Source organism: Triticum aestivum, chromosome 1D, assembly GCF_018294505.1.
Source record: "Triticum aestivum cultivar Chinese Spring chromosome 1D, IWGSC CS RefSeq v2.1, whole genome shotgun sequence".
NCBI lineage: Eukaryota > Viridiplantae > Streptophyta > Magnoliopsida > Poales > Poaceae > Triticum > Triticum aestivum.
Genome location: NC_057796.1, coordinates 270,504,736 through 270,527,107, shown reverse-complemented (window position 1 = coordinate 270,527,107; position 22,372 = coordinate 270,504,736). Strand labels below are relative to the sequence as shown.

At 51.8% G+C, this 22,372-nt stretch overlaps 1 pseudogene; it reads left to right on the top strand.

Moving 5' to 3' along the window:
• Positions 1-709: 709 nt before the first annotated feature.
• Positions 710-17,036, top strand: LOC123158884 (L-type lectin-domain containing receptor kinase SIT2-like; annotated as a pseudogene).
• Positions 17,037-22,372: the final 5,336 nt, after the last annotated feature.

Genomic DNA, 22,372 nt, shown 5'->3' with positions numbered 1-22,372 from the left:
ATTTACTACTCACGTTTTTATCCACCATAACATTTCTTTCATAGCACACTAAACTCTGTCCTCCATCATCCATTAGCAGTTTAGCATTAAATCTTTCTACTAATGATGAGTTAACACTGAACAACCTATATGCCCCATAAGAGATTATATACGTAGTAATCTAACAGAACAATACTTGGTTTGATGTGCCTTAGAAATAGATAACTGGGTTTAATATAAGAAGAACAATACTTAGATCGATATGCCTTAGAAATACATAACATGGTTAGTGTTTGGTTTATCTCTGTCTCGGAGATAAACCAGCTCAAAGGAACCTAACTCATGTTTGCGATAGCATCAATTAGTACTAGTAGTGGCTTCTCACATAACATGTTCTTCTTTGGAAAGAAAATTAAAATGAGTCATCTCCATTCAACACTGGTATGATATTAATTACAACATTTATAGCTGACACATGCACCTTTCGGCATGCAAAAACAGATGACATTAATAAGAATGTTGACTCTGTGTGCACAGACTAGTAGACCACTATGTATCATCGTGTATTGGATATGTATCTGTAATTGGCAAATTCATTAAGCTTTTAATGCAGCCATCTTGATGTAGGAACTCACTGACTCAGATATCAGGGTGATGCGCCTCCGAGAGCCATTCATCCGCCTCCTAGCCATGATAGTCTTCTCTCAGAAAAAGAAGGCTCCACCCAACAATGCAGGCAATCTCAAAGATGACTACCAAACACGCCGGTAGTGTTTGCTCGTATTTGCAAGTTTTGGATTTTTTTTCTTGTAAAAATGAATGGCAAAGACAGAGACAACCGGAGTCCCGTCAAGCGGAGAAGGACGAATGAGTCTCGCTCCAACAGTCTAGTCCGTCTTGTCCACAGTTGTGTAGTATTAATTGTAGAGCTACACTGTATTAGTACCATTCATTGCTTGTTATTCATCTCGCCCATCTGAGATTCTCTCCGTCCAATGGATGCTTGATGCCTGTCCATAGCTACGTCCATAGCATACACAGCACATTGTTTCGACCTTGTCTACGAAGTCGTCCATCGCTCTCCTTCGCCACCTCACCGTGCTCTCCCTCGTTGCTCCTAGCCTCCTCGTCCCTTCTTCGGCCGGAGTTAGCTTCATCTACAACGGCTTCCAGCACGCCGCCGACCTGAGCCTAGACGGCTCGGCGTCCATCTTGCGCGGCGGCGCGCTTCAGCTCACCAACGACAGCAACAACCTCATGGGCCACGCCTTCTTCGCCGGGTCAGTGCCAATGCTCGTGAACAAGGCGGTCATCTCCTTCAGCACAGCCTTCGTCTCCGACATCGTTACTGTCGGCAGAAGCTGTTAGACCTAAGCCACACATGTGTGTGCGCGTCGAGCAAGGCCCCGGTGCATGGCTGCGTCGATCGCCGTGACGAGCGAGTCGGCCAAGTTAGCTAGCTGCATGTCCGGTCAGTCGGTTGGATCCTGGAGTGGGTCTAGGAGAAGATCAAGTCAAGGGTTTGTTAGCTTGGCCTACCCGTACGTGCATGTAGGAGAGCCAATGCATGCGTGCGTGGGTTAGTTGAGTTAGTGGCCGGTGGTGGCCGGGTCATGCGTGCGTGCGTGGTGACCTTAGACGTGGTAGCTAGCTAGGTGTGTATGCGTCCGGGTATAAAAAGCCCTTCCATGTACTGATCAAGATGCGCCGGTATGAGCTGAGCCTAGGAGCCAGAGATGAGGTAGTCTCCGCCGGGACCGTGGTATGCGCCCGGTCGGCTGTGAGAGAGCTCCCCTGGTTAGGCTGCGGTGTGTTGCCGCACCCGGGTATGTGCCTAGTAGAGTGAAGCCGTTCGTGCGGCCGAGGCACCGTTCATGCGGCGGAGGCGTTTGTGCGCCGGAAAAATTGTGTGCTTCATCTTCCACCTTCATTTGTGCGAGTGAGAGAAAGAGAGCGGTTCCAACGGAAGCGGCGGCCATGGACTCGCCTTCGTGGTCACGGCTTCCAAGGTGCTCTGCGGGGCAAGCGACGAGCAGTACTTTGTGTATATGTGGCATGTGCATATTGTGTATTGGGCCCGCCTTCTATTTTCTTGTATAGTTAAGATCCGTGACCCACCTTTGTACATCATATGTACGTGCCTATGCATAAAAAACAATACATCGTCCGATCATAATCTCATACATGATATCAATTTTCTAGTTTTTTCTCTCGTTTCCGCCACCGCCGTTCGCGCGCCGGCCACCGCTCCTGCCCGATCGATCCCGAGCCGCTCACCGCTTCGATGCTCACTACCCCGTCGCCAGCGCCCCGCCCGATCCCGATCGCATCACCCCGCCCTCGTACGTGCATAAGCTAGCCTCAAGAGGAATCCATCCAGCAGCTAGGCTACTTGGTTGCTTGGTGTATACGTGCACGTACACTATCGGCGTCTCCAGCTGGTTAGCTCGGAAAGTACTCGAGCTAGTCTCGTACGTGCATCTCGCCGAAAAGTACACGGCGGATCGCAGAGTCGAGGCCGGGCCCAGCCGCTGCCTCACTGCGTCCCGATCGCATCGCCCAGCCCAGTCGCTCCCGCCCGCCTGGGCGCCTCGATCCCGCCCGTCAGCTCGTGTGATTCCGAGCCGATGCCGCCGAGCCGCGCGTGCCCGAGCTGCTGCTGCCGCCACGCGAGTCGCCAGCCGCCGCCGTCTGACCAGCGATGGCGTCCGCCGCCGCCTCTGCCGTCCCGCCGGCGGCGTCTTACGGCGCGGCCCAGCCGCCATACGGGGCGGCCGCCACCTACGGCGTGTCCGGCGTCGCCCCGCCAGCCCGCCCCGACTCGCCGCACGGCTCGGCCCCGCTGCCCCGCTGGCGTATGTCGACGCCCCACCGTCGGCGTCCTCTGGTGCGGCCCCCCACGCGCCCGTTCCCACGTACGGAGCGTATGGGGCTCCGCCCGCGTATGGGTCTTTCGGGTACTGGTGAGCGGGCCAGCACTCGCCCGCTGGGCAGCAGCCAGATGGCGCCCCGCACTTGCAGCATCTGTCAGCGGGTCCGCAGATTTTTCTGGCGGACCATCCGGCCTACCCGACACTGCAGTTGCCGCCGGGGCATCATGCGTACTAGGCGGCTCCGCAGCTGTATGGTGAGTACCCACCGCCGCCGCTGAGCGGTGGTTACGGCTTTCCCATGGCGTCTCCGTCCCCCTCGCCGGCCCTGTCGCCGGCGCCCTGGAACCCGGTGCTCCTCACCGGGCTGCATGCCGCTCCTACGCCGAACAACTACACTGGAGGTGGTGATTGGTATATGGACACCAGTGCCACGGCTCACATGTTTGCTCATCCTGGTAACCTTGCCTCCTTCACTCCTGTCTTCACCGACCCCCGTATCATTGTCGACGATGGTTCCACACTTCCTATCACACATGTTGGGCACACTTCTTTTCCTTCTACTTCTACGCCTTTATCTTTGTCTAACATACTTGTGTCTCCTCATCTTATTAAGAATCTTATCTTCGTTCGTTGTTTCACTCGTGAAAATCCTGTCACTGTTGAATTTGACGAGCTTGCTTTTCGTGTCAAGGAAGCTCGAACCAGGATGGTCCTCCACCGATGTGACAGCCCCGACGAGCTCTATCCGGTGCATTCGCCCTCATCCGCCACCACCACACCGGTCGCTCTCTTCGTTGGAGTTGATCTCTAGCACTCTCGCTTGGGTCACCCCAATCCCGTCACACTTCGTCATATTCTTAGGAGTTTCAGTTTCAGTTGTCATAAGATTGGGGACCAGACCTGGCATGCATGTCGTGTTGGCAAACATGTTCGCCTCTCGTTCAATAACTACACCACCATATCTTCTTTTCCTTTTCAGTTAATCCATAGCGATATGTGGACCTCTCCGGTTCCTAGTAATTCGGGCTATTTATATTATCTGGTTATCCTTAATGATTATTCTCATTATGTGTGGACTTTTCCTTTGCGCCCAAAGTCGGATGCACTCTCCACTTTGATGGCTTTTTACTCCTATGTCAGCATGCAGTTTGGGTGTCCCATCCTTGCTCTTCAGACTGACAATGGAAAAGAGTTCGACAACCTTGCTTTTCGCACTTTTCTGTCGCACTATGGCACAGTTTTTCGTCTCACATGCCCGTATACTTCACAGCAGAACGGTCGAGCCGAACGCGTCCTTCGCACTCTGAACGACTGTGTTCGCATGCTCCTGTTCCATGCTAATGTGCCGCCTCATTTCTGGCCGGACGCACTCGCCACTGCTTCCCTTCTCCTTAACCTTCGCCCTTGCCGCCCACAGTGGAACTATGCACCTCACCATCTTCTCTTCGATACGCCCCCATCTTATGATGGCTTGCGTATTTTCGGGTGCCTTTGCTATCCTGGCACTGCCGATGTAACGCCCACGATGCGGCTATATCTCCCACACGATCGTGATCGAACGACCTAGAGCATGGAAGAGAGTTTGGTGGGTTTTGGGCTGGTTTTGGAGGGGGGTTTTGCTGGATACTCAAATGGACTTTGCGGAGGCCCGGTTAACCGTTGGAGCACCAAACGACCTCCGAATGGAACGAAACTTGACCGGTAGACTCCGGGCGGTATATTAAGACCACCTGACAAGCCTCGGTCCATTCCGAGAAAGTTTGACACACGCACACGAAAGAAAAACTAGAGGGGTGCACCGGAGGAGATAGGAGCGCCGGATTGGAAAACGGACAACGGGGAAAATGCTCGGATGCATGAGACGAACACGTATGCGAATGCAATACACATGATGACATGTTATGAAAATGCATGACATGACAAAATACAAAACGAAAGACAAAACCCGACAACGGAGGAAAACAAAACACATAGCCGGAAATGGCAAGAGTCGGAGTTACAAATATAGCAAGTTACATGCGGGGTGTTACAGCCGACTCCGCTCCTCACACACTCGCACCTCCTTCTGTCACTTGCATCTTCATCGGCTACCCCTCCAACTCCAAGGGATATCGGTGCTACGATCCTGTCTCCCACCGTGTGTTCACTTCCCGGCACGTTTACTTTGATGAGCATGTGTTTCCGTTTCACCAGGTACCCCCGGCTGTTCCTCCCGCCACCGGTGACGCGGGCTCCTCGACGCCTCTCCCAGGGCACTCGTGCGCCTCTCTTGGCCCGCCCTGGCTTTGAGGCGCCCCCCCCCCCCCCCCCCGCATGCGGCGCCTCCTACAGCAGCGGCGCTGGCGCCCACGGCACCCCCGATGTTGGCGCCCGTGGCCCCCGCGACTTCCTTGGTGCCCCCCCCCCTCGACGCCCCAGGTTCCCGCGGCCCCCCGGCGCCTGTGGCCGGTCCGGTCACCCGCGCCCGTACGGGCGTTTTTCGCCCGAGCTCGCGCTACGCCTCGGATGACTACGTCCATGCGGCGTCCACCTCTGAGTCGTCGCCGTTGCCGTCCTCCGTTCGAGCCGCTCTTCGTGACCCGCTCTGGATGGCTACGATGCAAGAGGAGTTTGACGCCCTGTTGCGCAACCGGACATGGCAGCTTGTTCCCCGTCCCCGGCACGCCAACGTGATTACCGGGAAGTGGGTCTTTAAACCCAAGCTCTGTCCTGATGGTACCCTTGATCGCTACAGCGCGCTGGGTTGTTCGTGGCTTCCGACAGCGTGCTGGCATCGACTTCACCGACACCTTCGCTCGGTCGTCAAGCCCGGCATGATACACACGGTTCTCCACCTTGCGGACTCCCGTGCTTGGCCGGTGCACCAGATGGACGTCTCCAACGCCTTCCTCCAAGGTCACCTCGAGGAGCAGGTCTTCTGCCAGTAGCCCACCGGGTTTGTTGACCCGGCGCCTCCCGACCACGTGTGCCTGCTTTCGCGGTCCTTGTACGGACTCAAGCAGGCTCCGCACGCTTGGTACCAGCGCATCGCGGCGTTTCTCCTTCAGCTTGGGTTCCACTCTACCCGCTCGGACGCCTCGCTCTTCGTCTATCATCAGGGCTCTGACACGGCCTACTTGCTGCTCTATGTCGACGACATCATCCTGACGGCATGTACGGCCGGTCTCCTCAGTCAGCTCACGGCTCGTCTTCGCGCTGAGTTCGCCATCAAGGACTTGGGTCCTTTGCACTACTTCCTCGGTGTCGAGGTAGTGCGCCGTTCGGATGGCTTCTTCCTCATCAGCGGAAGTACGCTCACGAGCTCCTGGAGCGCACCGGCATGCTTAACTACAAGCCCGCCGCTACGCCCGTTGATACGAAGGCCAAGCTTTCTGCCACAGATGGTTCTCCTGCTTCGAATGCTGCTTTCTATCGGTCTATCGTTGGTGATCTCCAGTACCTCACTCTGACTCGACCGGAGATCCAGTATGCTGTAACGCCCACGATGCGGCTATATCTCCCACGTGTCGAGGCACGACTTAGAGGCATAACCGCATTGTGGTTTTGTCGCAAGAAGGGTCGTCTTCACACAATCCCATGTAATGAACAAGAATGGGATAAAGAGTTGGCTTACAATTGCCACTTCACACAATACATAAATAAGTTCATACATCATTCAAGATACACACATAGACCGACTACGGTCAAAACCAAATACAAAGAAGACAACCCCAAATGCTAGATCCCCGATCGTCCCAACTGGGCTCCACTACTGATCAATAGGAAACGAAACAACACAACGAACAAGAGCTTCATCGAGCTCCCACTTGAGCTCGGTTGCGTCACCTGCACTGGTATCCTCAGCACCTGCAACTGTTTTGGAAGTATCTGTGAGTCACGAGGACTCAGCAATCTCACACCCGCGAGATCAAGACTATTTAAGCTTAAGGGTAGGAAAGGGGTAGTGAGGTGGAGTTGCAGCAAGCACTAAGCATATATGGTGGCTAACATACGCAAATAAGAGCGAGAAGAGGAGCAACGGAACGGTCGTCAACTAGTAGTGATCAAGAAGCGATCCTGAACTCCTACTTACGTCAAACATAACCCAAAAATCGTGTTCTCTTCCCGGACTCCCCCGAAAAGAGACCATCACGGCTACACACACGGTTGATGTATTTTAATTAAGTCAAGTGTCAAGTTCTCTACAACCGGACGTTAACAAATTCCCATCTGCCACATAACCACGGGCACGACTTTCGAAAGTTTATACCCTGCAGGGGTGTCCCAACTTAGCCCATTATAAGCTCTCACGGTCAACGAAGGATATTCCTTCTCCCGGGAAGACCCGGTCAGTCTCGAAATCCCGGTTTACAAGACACTTCGACAATGGTAAAACAAGACCAGCAAGACCACCCGAATGTGCTGACAAATCCCGATAGGAACTGCACATATCTCGTTCTCAGGGCACACCGGATGAGCAGTCCGTACAACTAAAACCAGGCCTCAAGTTTCCCCGAGGTGGCGCTGCAAAGGGCTCTAGTTTGGACCAACACTCGGAGGAGCACTGGCCCGGGGGTTAAAATAAAGATGACCCTTGAGTCTGCAGAACCCAAGGGAAAAAGGCTTAGGTGGCAAATGTTAAAACCAAGGTTGGGCCTTGCTGGAGGAGTTTTATTCAAATCGAACTGTCAAGGGGGTCCCATAAATCACCCAACCGCGTAAGGAACGCAAAATCAAGGAACATAACACCGGTATGACGGAAACTAGGGCGGCAAGAGTGGAACAAAACACCAGGCATAAGGCCGAGCCTTCCACCCTTTACCAAGTATATAGATGCATTAATTAAATAAGAGATATTGTGATATCCCAACATATCCATGTTCCAACATGGAACAATCTTCATCTTCACCTGCAACTAGCAACGCTATAAGAGGGGCTGAGCAAAGCGGTAACATAGCCAAGCAACGGTTTGCTAGGAAGGGTGAAAAGGTTAGAGGCTGACATGGCAATAAGGGAGGCATGATATAACAAGTGGTAGGTAGCGCGGCATAGCGATAGAGCGAACAACTAGCAAGAAAAGATAGAAGTGATTTCGAGGGTATGGTCATCTTTCCTGAGATCCCGCAAGGAAGAAGAACGAGTCCATGAAGAAGACAAACGGACGAAGTCGAACGAATCCTCACAACTCCGGAACGAAACCGAAGCTAACAAGAGAAGCAAACCGGAAAGAAGCAAACAACATAGTAAACAATCATCACATAAACATGGCATGATGCACAATCAAGTATGATGCATGTCTGATTTAATGAGTCACGGCATGGCAAAATGCACAAACAATACCACAAATTAAGTGGAGCTCAATATGCAACGAGTTGCATATTGACGAAACACCACATTCGAGTTATTTAGTTCGCTCTTGTTTATGTAGACAACAATATTAAATGTAGATTAACATGGCAAGAGGTGAAACATATATAAACTAACTATTTAGGCAAGTTAAATGAGGCCGGAAACAACAAACAACAATTCCGGAAAATCCTCATGTGCATATTTTAGATTTGGTACTGTTCTGCCTAAAACCATATTTTATTGTTGTTAAACAGGAAAATAAAGTGCAACATGTTAATCTATGCATTTTCCTACCCCATTTACATATAAAGTTTATTAAATTCGGATCTACGGTTAATTAGTTATGCAATAAATCATTTTAACATGGCACTTAAGCAAATTAATGCAAACGGCAATTTAAACATTTTAAACATGGATGAAAGTTTCATATTATGAAACTAGATGAAATTCTAAGCATTTTACATATCAAGTTTGTTTAATTCCGATGCATGGTTTGTGAGATCTTAATGCATGAACTCTAGGGGTTTTTCTGCAAAACAGGTTTCTCTGGAAATTAGACAAAATTTGCAGCAACAGGAAAAAAAACATGAACGGGCTGAATCTGCACTTGGGCCAACAGTGGAAGGGGGCGCAGCGGTGGCTCACCATGGGCTGAGGCCCAATCGGTGGAGAGGGAGGCTGGAAGGGGCGCTGGGCCTTGGCGCTTGTCCACGCTGGCACTGGAACGGGTCAACGCAGGGGGGACGGTGTTCTGTCGCTCGAAGCAGAGGCGAGGCAAAAGGCAGGGGCGAGGTCGACACGGCGACGCTGGGGCTCCGGCAAGCGACGGGGAGGCCTGCGGGAGGTGGGACGAGCCGGATGACGTGGACTCCGTCGAAGGGCGCGGTCGGTGGAGCCCTTGGGAAACGGACGAGCTCCTGTGGGGGAAAAACATGGCCGGCGGTTAGGACGTGGAGAGGAGGAGGCAGAGGCAAGGTCGCGGTGGAACGGCTGCTCACCTAGGCGACAACGACGACAAGGCCGCCGGAGGCCTGGGTCGGAGCGGAGGAGAGGCTGGGGAAGCTCCGTGGCGATGGCGGCGAGCTTCTGAGGGACGCGGCTGGGACGAGCGGGCGCTCGCTGGATGCGTCGTCCTCCTCGTGCAGTAGAAGAAGGGGAGGCCAGCAGGGTCCTGGACGGCGACGCGGTGACTGGACGGCGAGGTAGGAGACGGCAGCTTGGCGCGGGACTTGGCTGGGGCGGCGAAGGCGCAGGAAGGGAAGCGAGACTTGGCGCGGCATGGCTTGAAGAAGGCCTCGCGGAGACAAACTCCGAGAAGCAGGGAACGAGGCGACGACGAGCTCCTCGGGAGGCGCGGGCATGGCGCCGGTAGAGGAGGCCGGTTCCCGTCCAGATAGAGCGACGGCAGGATCCTTGGGGTCGTCCATGGCCAACTCTGCTGCGAGGGAAAAAGAGGGGCCTACGTGAGAGAGAGAGAGACCAGAGAAGAAAGGGAGACGGGAAGAAAAACAGGAAGGGTAGGGGACGGCCTGGTCGGTGACTTCGGTCGCCGGCGGGAGAAGTGGCTCGGGGTCGAGGACGAGCTTCTGGCTCGAGGCAGGGAGGGATGGGCTGTAGGTGGAGCTCGAGGGGAGCTGCTGGTTGGATCGATGGAGGGATTGGGTGGATCTGAAAACGAGGAAGGGAGGTGGCTGCGCGTGGTTGGCTGGATCGGATCTGGGAGGATCCCGAGAGCGAAGCGGGTTGGTCTGGCGGCGGCGGAGGGAATGGAAGGATGGGACAAGGCGCCTAGGATCTAGGGTTGGATGATATATATATACATCACGGATTAGGTTAGGGGCTACCTCGTCCCTCCTATCGCAAACGGACGATCGAGAATAAATAGGTAGGGAGTCCAAATAACAAAACGGAGATATTTTAGGGATGTTGGGGGATGATCCGGACCCATCGATAACGACAACCCGGGTCGGGTTCGGGACAATTTTCAGACGCGCGCGAGGGGTGGTCTGAGAGGGGTCGACAAAGACAAAGTGTCTGACAAAAGGCCCCGGAGAAGACAAGAGAGAAAACGAGGAGCAACGTTGCAAGTGTGGTTGGTATTGAAACGGTCAACGAAAGCAAGGGGGGACGCGGCAACTATGAGCGGATGCAAATTTTATGAAAACATGCGGATGCAATGCGATGATGAATGCAACAAACAAATAAATACACACAATGATAACGAAAAAACATGGAAGCCTTCTGGAGCGTCGGTCTCGGGGCGTTACATATGCCATGCAGCAAGTGTATCTTCATATGCATGCTCCTCGAGACGTTCATTGGGCTGCCGTCAAGCGGATTCTCCGCTATATCTGTGGCACTATGAATCTTGGCGTCACGCTTCACGCCTCCGCCGACACCGCTATCACTGCCTACTCCGATGCAGACTGGGCGGGCTTCCCTGACACTCGTCGCTCCACTTCGGGCTATTGTGTCTATCTTGGACCGTCACTCATCTCGTGGTCGTCCAAGCGGCAGCCTACGGTCTCACGTTCCAGTGCTGAGGTTGAGTATCGTGTGGTGGCCAACGTCGTCGCTGAGTGTTCGTGGCTTTGCCAGCTACTTTAGGAGCTCTCTTGCCATGTTGACCGTGCCACGGTGGTCTACTGCGACAACGTCTCGGCTGTTTACCTCTCCGCAAACCCGGTGCATCATCGACGGACCAAGCATATTGAGTTGGATATGCATTTTGTTCGGGAACAATTGGCCCTTGGCCATATTCGTGTTTTACACGTCCCTACTTCCCAACAATGTTTCGATATCATGACCAAGGGCTTGCCTACGGCGTTATTTGAGGAGTTCCGGTCCAGTCTTTGCGTCAGCCGCGGTGCCGCTTCGACTGGGTGGGGTGTTGAGTATATGTGTTATGTTCATATTGTGTATTGGGCCCGCCTCCTAGTTCCTTGTATAGTTGAGGTCTGTGGCCCACCTTTGTACATCATATATACATGCTATGCACGAAGAGCAATACATCGTGCAATCATAATCTCATACACCTTGGCCTCCTCGGCAAAGGAAATCTGGGCAACTCCTCGAACCATGTTTTCGCCGTCGAGTTCGACACGGTGCAGGAGAACGGGCTCCTGAACGAGACGAACGGCAACCACGTCGGCGTCGACTTGAACAGCCTCGTGTCCACCGTGTCGGAGCCGGCCGCCTACTTCATCGACGACGACAGCAGGAACGTCTCCGTGCCGCTCGAAAGCGCAGCCGATCCAGGCGTGTGTGGACTATGACGGCACCGCCAAGGTCCTCATCGTGACCATCGCTCCCGCGTCCTTGCAAACGCGGCCTCACCGGCCGCTTATATCGCAAGTCATTGACCTCATGCTGATCTTTAAGGAAGACATGTACGTCGGTTTCTCGGCGGCGACAGGGAAGTTGGCGAGCTCAAATTACGTTCTTGCCTGGAGCTTCCATACCAACGGAGTCACGCAAGCCGTCGATCTCTCCCGGCTGCCAAAAGTCCCAAAGGCGCTAGCTCCTCCACCTTCCACATCCACCATCATCAAGATCTTTGCTCTATCTTGCGCCGCCATGCTGGTCATGGTCGTCGCCGCCATCGGTGCCGTGTTTTGGCTGCGGAGAAGGGCGGCGCTGGCCGAGACGCTTGAGGAGTGGGAGCTAGATCACCCGCATAGGTTGCCATACAAGGAGTTGTACAAGGCTACAAAGGGGTTCAAGAACAATGAGTTCCTGGGCGCCGGTGGCTTCGGCCAGGTGTACTGACTACAGAGGCGTGCTCCGGCGCTCTGACGACATAGTGGCCATCAAGAGGATCTGAAGCAACGGGTCGCAGGGGATGCGCGAATTCGTCGCCGAGGTCGTGAGCCTCGAGCACATGCGGCACCGGAACCTGTTCGAGTTGCACGGGTGGTGCAAGCGCGGGCAAGACCTGCTTCTGGTCTATGACTTCATGCCCAACGGCAGCCTCGACGCGCACCTGTTCGGCAGTGCCGGTCCCCGTCGCCGGCATTGCTCACGTGGGAGCAGCGTTTGAGGATCCTCAAGGGCGTCGCGTCCGGGCTGGTGTACCTGCACGAGGGGTGGGAGCAGGTGGTGGTGCACCGCGATGTCAATGTTAGAAGGGAGAGAGAGGGATTGGTGGAATAGTTCGTTGTATTGCTTGAGCCTCGTGGGCATATATATATATAGGAGTACAATGATCTACTTGGAGTACAAGACAAGCCAGAACAAATCCTTGTCTATCTCGTCTTTCCTAATAATCAATATACTCAACATCCCCTGATGTCTACTACACAACCTTCTTGTAGACGTTGTTGGGCCTCCAAGTGCAGTGGTTTGTAGGACAGTAGCAAATTTCTCTCAAGTGGATGACCTAAGATTTATCAATCCGTGGGAGGCGTAGGATGAAAATGGTCTCTCTCAAACAACTCTGCAACCAAATAACAAAGAGTCTCTTGTGTCCCTGACACACCCAATACAATGGTAAATTGTATAGGTGCACTAGTTCGGCGAAGAGATGGTGATACAAGTGCAATATGGATGGTAGATATAGGTTTTTATAATCTGAAATTATAAAAACAGCAAGGTAACTAATGATAAAAGTGAGCGAAAACAGTATTGCAATGCGTTGAAACAAGGCCTAGGGTTCATATTTTCACTAGTGCAAGTTCTCTCAACAAGGATAACATAATTATATCATATAACTATCCCTCAACATGCAACAAAGAGTCACTCCAAAGTCACTAATAGCGGAAAACAAACGAAGAGATTATTGTAGGGTAGGAAACCACCTCAAAGTTATTCTTTCCGATCAATCCATTGGGCTATTCCTAGAAGTGTCACAAACAGCCCTAGAGTTCATAGTAAAATAACACCTTAAGACACAAATCAACCAAAACCCTAATGTCACCTAGATACTCCAATGTCACCTCAAGTATCTGTGGGTTTGATTATACGACATGCATCACACAATCTCAGATTCATCTATTCAAACCAACATAAAGAACTTCAAAGAGTGCCCCAAAGTTTCTACTGGAGAGTCAAGACGAAAACGTGTGCCAACCCCTATGCATAAGTTCCCAAGGTCACGGAACCCGCAAGTTGATCACCAAAACATACATCAAGTGAATCAATAGTATACACCATTGTCACCACAGGTATCCCACGCAAGACATACATAAAGTGTTCTCAAATCCTGAAAGATTCAATCCGATAAGATAACTTCAAAGGGAAAACTCAATTCATCACAAGGAGATAGAGGGGGAGAAACATCATAAGATCCAACTATAATAGCAAAGCTCATGATACATCAAGATCGTGCCATATCAAGAGCACGAGAGAGAGAGAGAGAGAGAGAGAGAGAGATCAAACACATAACTACTGGTACATACCCTCAGCCCCGAGGGTGAACTACTCCCTCCTTGTCATGGAGAGCGTCGGGATGATGAAGATGGCCACCGGTGATGGATCCCCCCTCCAACAGGGTGCTAGAACAGGGTCCCGATTGGTTTTTGGTGGCTACAGAGGCTTGCGGCGGCGGAACTCCCGATCTAGGTTTCTTTTCGGGGGTTTCTATATTTATAGGAATTTTTGGTGTCGGTCTCACGTCATGGGGTGGTCTCCGAGTCATCCACGAGATAGGGGGCGCGCCCAGGGGGGTAGGGCGCTCCCTCCACCCTCGTGGATGGCTCGGGACTCTTCTGGCCCAACTCTTTTACTTCGTGGGCTTCTTTTGGTCCATAAAAAATCATCAAAAATTGGCACGTCAATTGGACTATGTTTGGTATTCCTTTTCTATAAAACTCAAAAACAAGGGAAAAACATAAACTGGCACTAGACTCTAGGTTAATAGGTTAGTCCCAAAAATCATATAAAATAGCATATAAATGCATTAAAACATCCAAGATTGATAATATAATAGCATGGAACAATCAAAAATTATAGATACGTTGGAGACGTATCATCCCCCCGTAGTCACAACGGTAGCGACGCAGACGGTGAGACTCGAGAAGAATCTGAAGGTAAGCCGACGGACACCCCCCACACACACATAGTCGTAACGGTCGACGCATCGCGGAAGTCGTGGCTGGAGTGGAAACCGACGAGGTTGCTCAAGAAGGCGGTAGCCCTTTGTGTCGTTTGTCGATGTAGCCGAGAGCGTGGGTGGTGTAGCCGTGGTCGAGGTAGCCATGCGAAGAATGTCGTGGTCGATGTCGAGTCAGGGTAGGCGGTGTCGAGGAAGTCGCCGTGGAGCCACGGGCGCAAGGAGGCGCCGAGTTAGCATGGGCGCAGTGGTGTCGAAGTAGTGGTGCGCCGGGAAGAAGACGTTGTTGACGACGCGTCGCGCCGGGATTGCCAAGCCCGGGGACACATCGTAGACGAAGGCACACACCGGTGTTGCCAGCACCGGGCATGCGTAGACGGACAAAGACGAAGTTGACGAAGCGCCGCTCCAGGCTTGCCAGGCCCGGGGACACGTCGTGGACTAAGGCACACACCGGTGTTGCCAGTACCAGGCATGCGTAGACGAGGGATCTGCACAAGCTGTGCGCCATGTCCGAGAAGTCGGAGGGCCAGCAGAGAAGAAGACTCGACGACAGTTGCGGCACCAATCGACGCGGGGTCGATGTTGCTCGTGGTTGTTGGAGTAGACGAAGTGGTCGGGGTAGATGACGGCGACGCTGGCGACGGGCTGGTGCTGGACGAAGACGAAGGAGGTGGACGAGCAGCGGCTACGGGGTAGCGGCGGCGGCGGCCAAAGAAGAGCGGCGGCGGCGGCCTGACGGCAGCAGCGGCGGCTAGATTAGGAACGCGACGGCGGTGCTCGAAGTAGGCGAAGAACCCTGACAGTATGACGAAGACCGGCGCGGACAGTGGTGTTCCCGCACCAAGGGAGACAGTGCGGCGCATACCACGGGAGGTCGATGCGCGTGACGGCGGAGAGGACCGCGGGCCGTGATGCTATGACCCGAAGGGACGACGCAGTAGCGGCGGGCAGGTCGGGGAGACGGCGGGAAGACCTTGGGGCGGCGGCTGGGACCGCGGGCCACGGCGCTGCGGCCCGAAGGGGCGATGCAACGGCGGTGCGTGAGTCGGTGCAGCCACGGGGACGGCCTCGGGCGGCGGCGGAGACCGCGTGCCACGCTCGCTACGGCCCGATGGGGCGACGAAGCGGCGGCGCGAGGGTCGGTGCTGACACGGAGACGGCCTGGAACGGACATACTCGGGGTGGCGGTAGACCACGGCCCGCGGCACTACGGCCCAAAGGGGCGACGCAGCGGCAGCACGCGGGTCGATGCAGCCGCGAGGAGAACCACGGGGCGGCGGCGCTGCGGCCCGACGGGGCGACACAACGGCAGCCCGGTGCTCGATCGGTGGAGAGGCGCGCTGAACTCGGGGACGATCTTCACGGGGCCTGAAAGGCGCGCGCAACCGACGGGCCAGGTCGGTCGCACTGCATAACTGAGGCAGATCGCGGCGGCGGGCGGGTGATCAATCCTATCGCGCGTGAGGTCGGGGATGTCGCTCGGTGGAGGCGGGGTGGCGGCGGAGTCCGAGATGAAGCCGGCGACGGCGGGCGGCAGGGCGGCTATGATTGGCCGCCGCATGGCGCGAGGCCGCCGGGTCGGGGTGATGCAGGAGTCCCGGTCGGAGCATGGCGGTGACGCCTGGCGTAGATCGACGGGCAGGCCGGCGTGCGAATGGCGGCGGTGAAGGGCCGTCGCATGACGCGAGGCCGTCGGGTTGGGGCGACCAGCGGGCAGACGTGCGGACGACACGCGAGGCCGCCGGGTTCGTGAAGAAGCCGGCCGATCGCGCCGGTGTTGGAGTAGAGGCGCAGGAGGTCGACGGCGGCGGTGGGCGACACAAACCGATCAAGATTAGATCGGAAAACCAAAAAGAAACCGCCGATCAAGATGACCGGCGGGAGAGAGAAAACCCCGGAGCAAGGGCTCGGGGAAAAGACTCTTTAGGGAAGCCGGTCAACACGACCCGGACGGACCCTAGGTACGGGCGGCGTGGCCCCTGGCGGCGGTCATGGAGGCCGACCGCCCCAGGGGAGGCGCGCGGGTGCGGAAGTGGCGGCGGCTAGGTTTTACAACCTGGAAACTGATACCAAGTTAGAAGGAAGAGGGGGATTGGTGGAATAGTTCATTGTATTGCTTGAGCCTCGTGGGCATATATATAGGAGTACAATGATCTACTTGGAGTACATGACAAGCCAGAACAAATCCTAGTCTATCTCGTATTTCCTAACAATCAATATACTCAACAGTCAAGGCCAGCAACATGTTGTTGGGCGCGGACATGAGCGCGCGGCTCGGCGACTTCGGCCTCGCGCGCCTCTACGAGCACAGCGTGGAACCTACCATGACTCGCGTCGTTGGGACGCTGGGCTACATGGTGCCGGAGCTCACCGTGACTGGCAAGGCCGCCACGGCCAGCGACGTGTTCGGCTTCGGTGGCCTGCTTCTCGAGGTGGCAAGCGGGCACCGGCCCATCGAGCCCATCATCGGCGTGAACCCGGTGCACTGGGTCCGAGACCACGGCGTCAAGGGAGGCCTGGTGCGAGGCGTGGACGAGAGGCTCGTCGGGTGGTATGACAAGGAGGAGGCGAGGCTGGTGTTGTGGCTGGGTCTCGCTTGCAGCCAGTGGCGGCCGGAGGCACGGCCTAGCATGAGGCAGGTTTGCCAGTACCTCAATGGCGAGGAGGAAATGTAGGAGGATGTCGTGCTCATCTTCTCAGACGTCGACTCCATCGATTTCGGCTCCTTGACGTCGCTGACATGGTCGTCATCATGTCAGTCGTGTGCAACAATGTCGGCGGGCTCCCTGCACCGTGGACGGTGAAGGGTGAAGTCTGTTTTAAACCCTGAACTCGTACGCTCCATTGTTTTTAAACCCCGACCTCCAAATCCCGGAAATCGGCACCCTCAACTCCCTAATCCCGGTCGTTTTCGTCCTTGTTGCGTTTGAGAGGAGGATTAAGTGTCGTGGCACTGCGGGACGCCGGGTTTGCTACTTAATTACCCCCTCTCCCAGCTCTCTCTTTCTCAGTGGTGAACGGCGTTCTAGGGTTCGTCAGCGATAGAGAGAGGGTGGCGTTTGCTGCCGCCCCTGGGGCGAACAACCACGATGTCTTGCTCCTCCGATGATTCATCGGGTTCTCGAGGCGGTGGGCTCCGAAGGAGAGGCGTAGCAGCAAGGTCTACGGTGCCCTATCGGGAGCAACAAATGGCTTACGAGCCGGCGGTGATTTGCGCTCGGTGCGGCAGGAAGGCGCCGCGGTGGATATCCTGGAGTCTGGCGAACCCTGGTAGGAGATATTATTCATGCGTAGATTCTCAGGTATGCTTGATTCCTCACCTGTCCTCTTTTTCTCTGTTTTTGTTGTGTCAAACTCTGAATTTTCTGTGTCATGAACTGAACAACATGGCTTCATCGACTGGCATGACACCCCCACGACTCCATTTCTTTGTCAATTGCTAGGAGACCTACGGGATAAAGTGTGGAGGCTGGAGGATGAGCTTGTTGGCCAGTCAAGGGAAGGAGAGGTTGCTGTTTTGAGAGAGGAATTGGAGAAGAAAAATGCTTTGGTAGCGAAAACTAGAGCTAGATGTGCTAGCAGAGATGACATGCAGATGTACAAGTGTCTGTTTTATGGCTTATTTCTCTTTGTTGCTGGCTTACTTGCAGGTTTCCTCCTGTCTCAGTAGAGTTAGAGGTTTGTGGTGATGTATTTAAGTGGTATTGCAATGTAGTGGATATGGAGATGGCTGAAATGAATATGAAAGGGATCTTTTGGGATTTTGGCAACATATGGTGTGAATTAAAATTTTGAATGTTACTGTGAATGGGCGTTTGGAAAATGAGAGTGCCAACAGAAGGTTTTTTGGTAGCATATGTATACTGCTTTTGGTAGCATGTGTGTATCTATAATGGCATCCCAAGGTTTTTGAGTCGAGGAGTCGTTATGGGTCGATGACTAGTCGACGAGTCGTTATGGGTCGATGACTACTCGATGAGTACCAAAGGGTCGATGAGTAGTGATTTTGGCAGCATATGTATATATGTATGGTTAAATGCAAATGGAATTGACAGAACATTTAGTCAGACACATCACCATATATTTTGGCAGCATATATCTTGGTTGACAACTAGTTAAGAATGCCACCATTACATGGTTCAAAAGGAGTGACAACCAAAGCTAGCCATTGACAGTACTACATAGTTCAAAAGTGACATCCAAACCACAAGTTCATACAGTACTAAACATTGCATCCAAACCACAATTATTGAAGATCTAATCCATAAGCTGAAAAAGATCTTCAGAAATTGCCACTAGCATTAAATTAGCCTCCCTAGCCTGATGATGCTGGTCCTCTCCCTGATCCTCTCCATGATCCTCTCCCTGCTCCTCTCCCAGCAGTAGTGCTTCTAGCGGGATTGGAGCTAGTAGGCACTGTAGGAGCTCTGAATCTTGATCTTGGAGCTTGAGATCCTGATGTGCCAGGTTGAGAGCTTGCTACTGTAGTTCTAGGAGGTTGAAAGCTTGCTGTTGGAGCTTTAGTTCTTGGAGTTTTAGACCTAGTTGTAGCTGATGATTTTGATCCATCAGTCTGAGCTTGCTGCAAACAAAGGAGATGAATGATCAGAGCTATCTAATTATGTATTTGCATAGTTCAAAAGTAAGAAAAACAGAGCAATGATCATATTAGTACCTCTTTTTCCCTTTGCTTTCTCGCTCTTTTTTCAAGAAATGATTTAGTTTTCTGGGTTCTATCCCCTTTCATCTTACAACCACTTTTATTGTGTCCCTTAAGCCCACAAGATCCACAAGTGATTTGTATGCCATGCTTGCTCATTTTCTTTCCCTTTGGAGCTTCACCCTCTTCTCTCCTCCTGTCATTGTTTTGCTTCCTTGCTCCTGGCATGGCAATGTATCCAGGTGCAACTGGCCTAGGGTTTTGAGACACAGGCCAGTTTTCTTCTCCTAGAACAGGCTGGAGACAATGCTCATAAATTTTTATTGAATGTCTCAATCCAGTAGCACGTGTCTATGTAGTCATCTATCTTTCTTCCACTTTTGTAAATAGTTGCAATAGCATGACAACAAGGGAGGCCTGCCAGCTGAAAGTAACCACAACTGCATATCCTTTTTTCAAGATTTACTGTGTATTTCTTTTTTTTTGCCCTTCATGTGATGCACCTCAAATCCCTCCTTGCCATTCCAGAGTACCTCAATGTATCGTGTCAATCTAATACTCACTTTTAGCTTCTTGAAAATATTTGGGCAAATTTTGCCCTTCCATGTTGCTGATTTGGCTCTCTGCTCTTGCACCCTAACAAGCATCTTCTTTCTTATCATCTCTTGCTGTGAAATAATTGGATAGAACCTTGATTCTATGATGGCATTGTTACATGACCCACAGAGATTATTGTCTACAGATTCACAGTTAGCTCCTGTAGGAAAAAATGCCCTAGCCCAATGAACTGGTTCTGTCCTCACGATATCCTTTGCACCATCAGGAGTTAGCTGAGCAAGCCTTGCCTTGTTGTAGTTAAAGTATTCTTTGTTTGCAGCTTTAGCAATTGCGCAAAATCTCTTTTGGTACTCATGGTCCTTGTATTTCTTCCTCCAGTTGGCATAGATATGCATGGCACACATCATGTGCTCTGCCTTGGGCAAATAGTCACTCATGCTGTTAATCAAGCCCTGTAAAAGTGATACATTACTTATTTAGTAAATATTTAAGTTTGCTTCAGCTAGAAACTACATATTTAAGTACTTAATTAAGCAACTAGGATTTCCATTTAAGAAAAGCAAGTAAGTTTGCTTCAAACAGAAACTACATATTTAAGTACTTAATTAAGCACCTAAGATTTCCATTTAAAAAAAGCAAGTAAGTCTGCTTCAAATAGAAACTACATATTTAAGTACTTAATTAAGCAAGTAACCTCCTAATTAACCAAGTTGGCAATATAGAAAATACAAACTTGTAATTAAGTAAGAATTCATTACCTTCTGCTGATCAGAAATGAAAACCCAATCTGTTCCTTGGTCATTAATATCCAAGTCTTTGATTAACAGAGCAGGGGCAACCAGGACATCTTCATAGGTAATTACTTGTCTTGACACCATATGACATCCAGGGCAATCAGGGCTCTCACCCTCTGCTCCTCAGATTTTACAAATGATATGCTCCTCTTTGTAGATAGCCCATACCTCTTCAGTGCTTTAACTAATTGGTTCTTGCTTTTAAAAACCATTCCCAAACTAAAATGTGGAATTTATGTCTCTGGATTGAACCTAACATACTGGCTCTTCCTCCTAACCATCTGGCCATCTTCATCTTCATCATAATTGTAATCCTCGTAAGAGGACTCAAACTCTAGGTCATGTACAGCTTCTTCCACATTAGCAACTAGCTCTATAGGAACCGGACCTGTTGACTCCTTGGAGAACCAAATTTCTGAAGCTTTCATCTTCTTCTTGAATTTCCTGGCACGTTTTCTCAGCTATACTACCTCAGATTCCTCTCCACTGTCATCAGTATGTGCCACATAATCAGGATCATCTGAATCTTCAGAGTTTGAACCATGTTCTGCAGCTCCTGCAATTGGAGCTACAGTTTGGCTAGCAACAAATGGCTGAGAAGGATTGATTATTTGAGAACCTTGGGACAGATCAACTCTGAAATTGTTCTTCACAGGGTTGTTTATCACTTGAGTAACAACAACACCCTCATTAGGAACTAAGATATGTTCCAATATGTCTGACTCTGCTACTGCATTAACTTGTTGAACATTTGTCTGGACATGATCTTCTTCTTCAGCAGTGATAACTGCATCTGGTTCTTCCTCACTGGCATTGTTCACCATGTCATGCAGCTCATCTTCAAAATCAGAGCCACTATCTTTTCCCTCTGGTTCATCTTGCTCACGATTGTACTCCACAAAGACATCAGCAACCCTCCATCTGTAATGTACTCTGACATCTTCATGCAACCTTCATCAGTGTATAGAAACACTAGTCCGTTAACCAACTCTCTCCCTGGCATAAGAAAATATAACTTCATGCTCTCTTTAACTGTTAAATGATCCGCTAAAAATCCTCTGAGCTCTGGTAGTGACAACTTATCCCTCTTTATCTCTGACATTGCAGTATCTCCCCCAACATAATCAAGAGATGGCCCAATACGAATGAACTCCCCTCCATAGTGAAACCTGACATTGAGCACCTCTGCTGGGTCCATGAATTGACTAAAAAAACCTACAGAAACACATATATGCAATCAGGTTCACCTACATTCAGTAATCTACAGTGCAACATTTAATTTCAGACAATCTTCCACACCTTCAGTAATCAAAGTTACAAAACTGACTAAAAGGCTACAAAAACGATTAAACCTACAATCCATGTAAGGCATCGGTCCATGAATATGTATTTGGCCCCAAATCCTTCCATTCAACAGGCCACAAAATTGCCAAAAAAAAACCACCTTTCGCCACTGTAGAACCCTAAACCTAACTACAGGCAGGAAGAAAAAAAGACCACTGATCAATCACAGGTGATGAGGATGACTCACATGTTCCTTTGCCACCGGCGTGGGAGCTCGCTGCGATCATCCGCTCAGCATCGCCATTGCCGCCGCAGGAGGAAGCTGGTGCGTCGGGGAGAGAAGGGTAAGGGGTGAAGTGAGCGAGGAGCGGTGCGAGCTGGTCTGGCTCAACCATTTAGCGTTTCCAGCGACCGAGCGGGACCCACAACGATAGTGGACTCAGCGATCCCAGCCTTCCTTTATTTGGATACGCCAGCAAGGACGAAAACGACCGGAATTAGGGAGTTGAGGGTGCCGATTTCCAGGATTTGGAGGTCGGGGTTTAAAAACGACAAAGCATACGAGTTCAGGGTTTAAAACAGACTTCACCCAACGGTGAATGGCTTGAACTTGAAGAGCTTTTGCCAAATTCCCGGGAAGCTATAACTTTCTAGACCTCGACCATGCGTTCATGCTGTTTGTTAAGCTTAAGGATATAGAGTAATAACCAAGTACTAGTGCGTAGAATAGCATGTGCGAACTTTTATTGTGGGATACACCTACAAGTGAACGGAATTTCAGCGCATAATTGTATCAGCATCTTCGATACGACGGGGCACCAGATGCAAAATTACATGCTTGAGA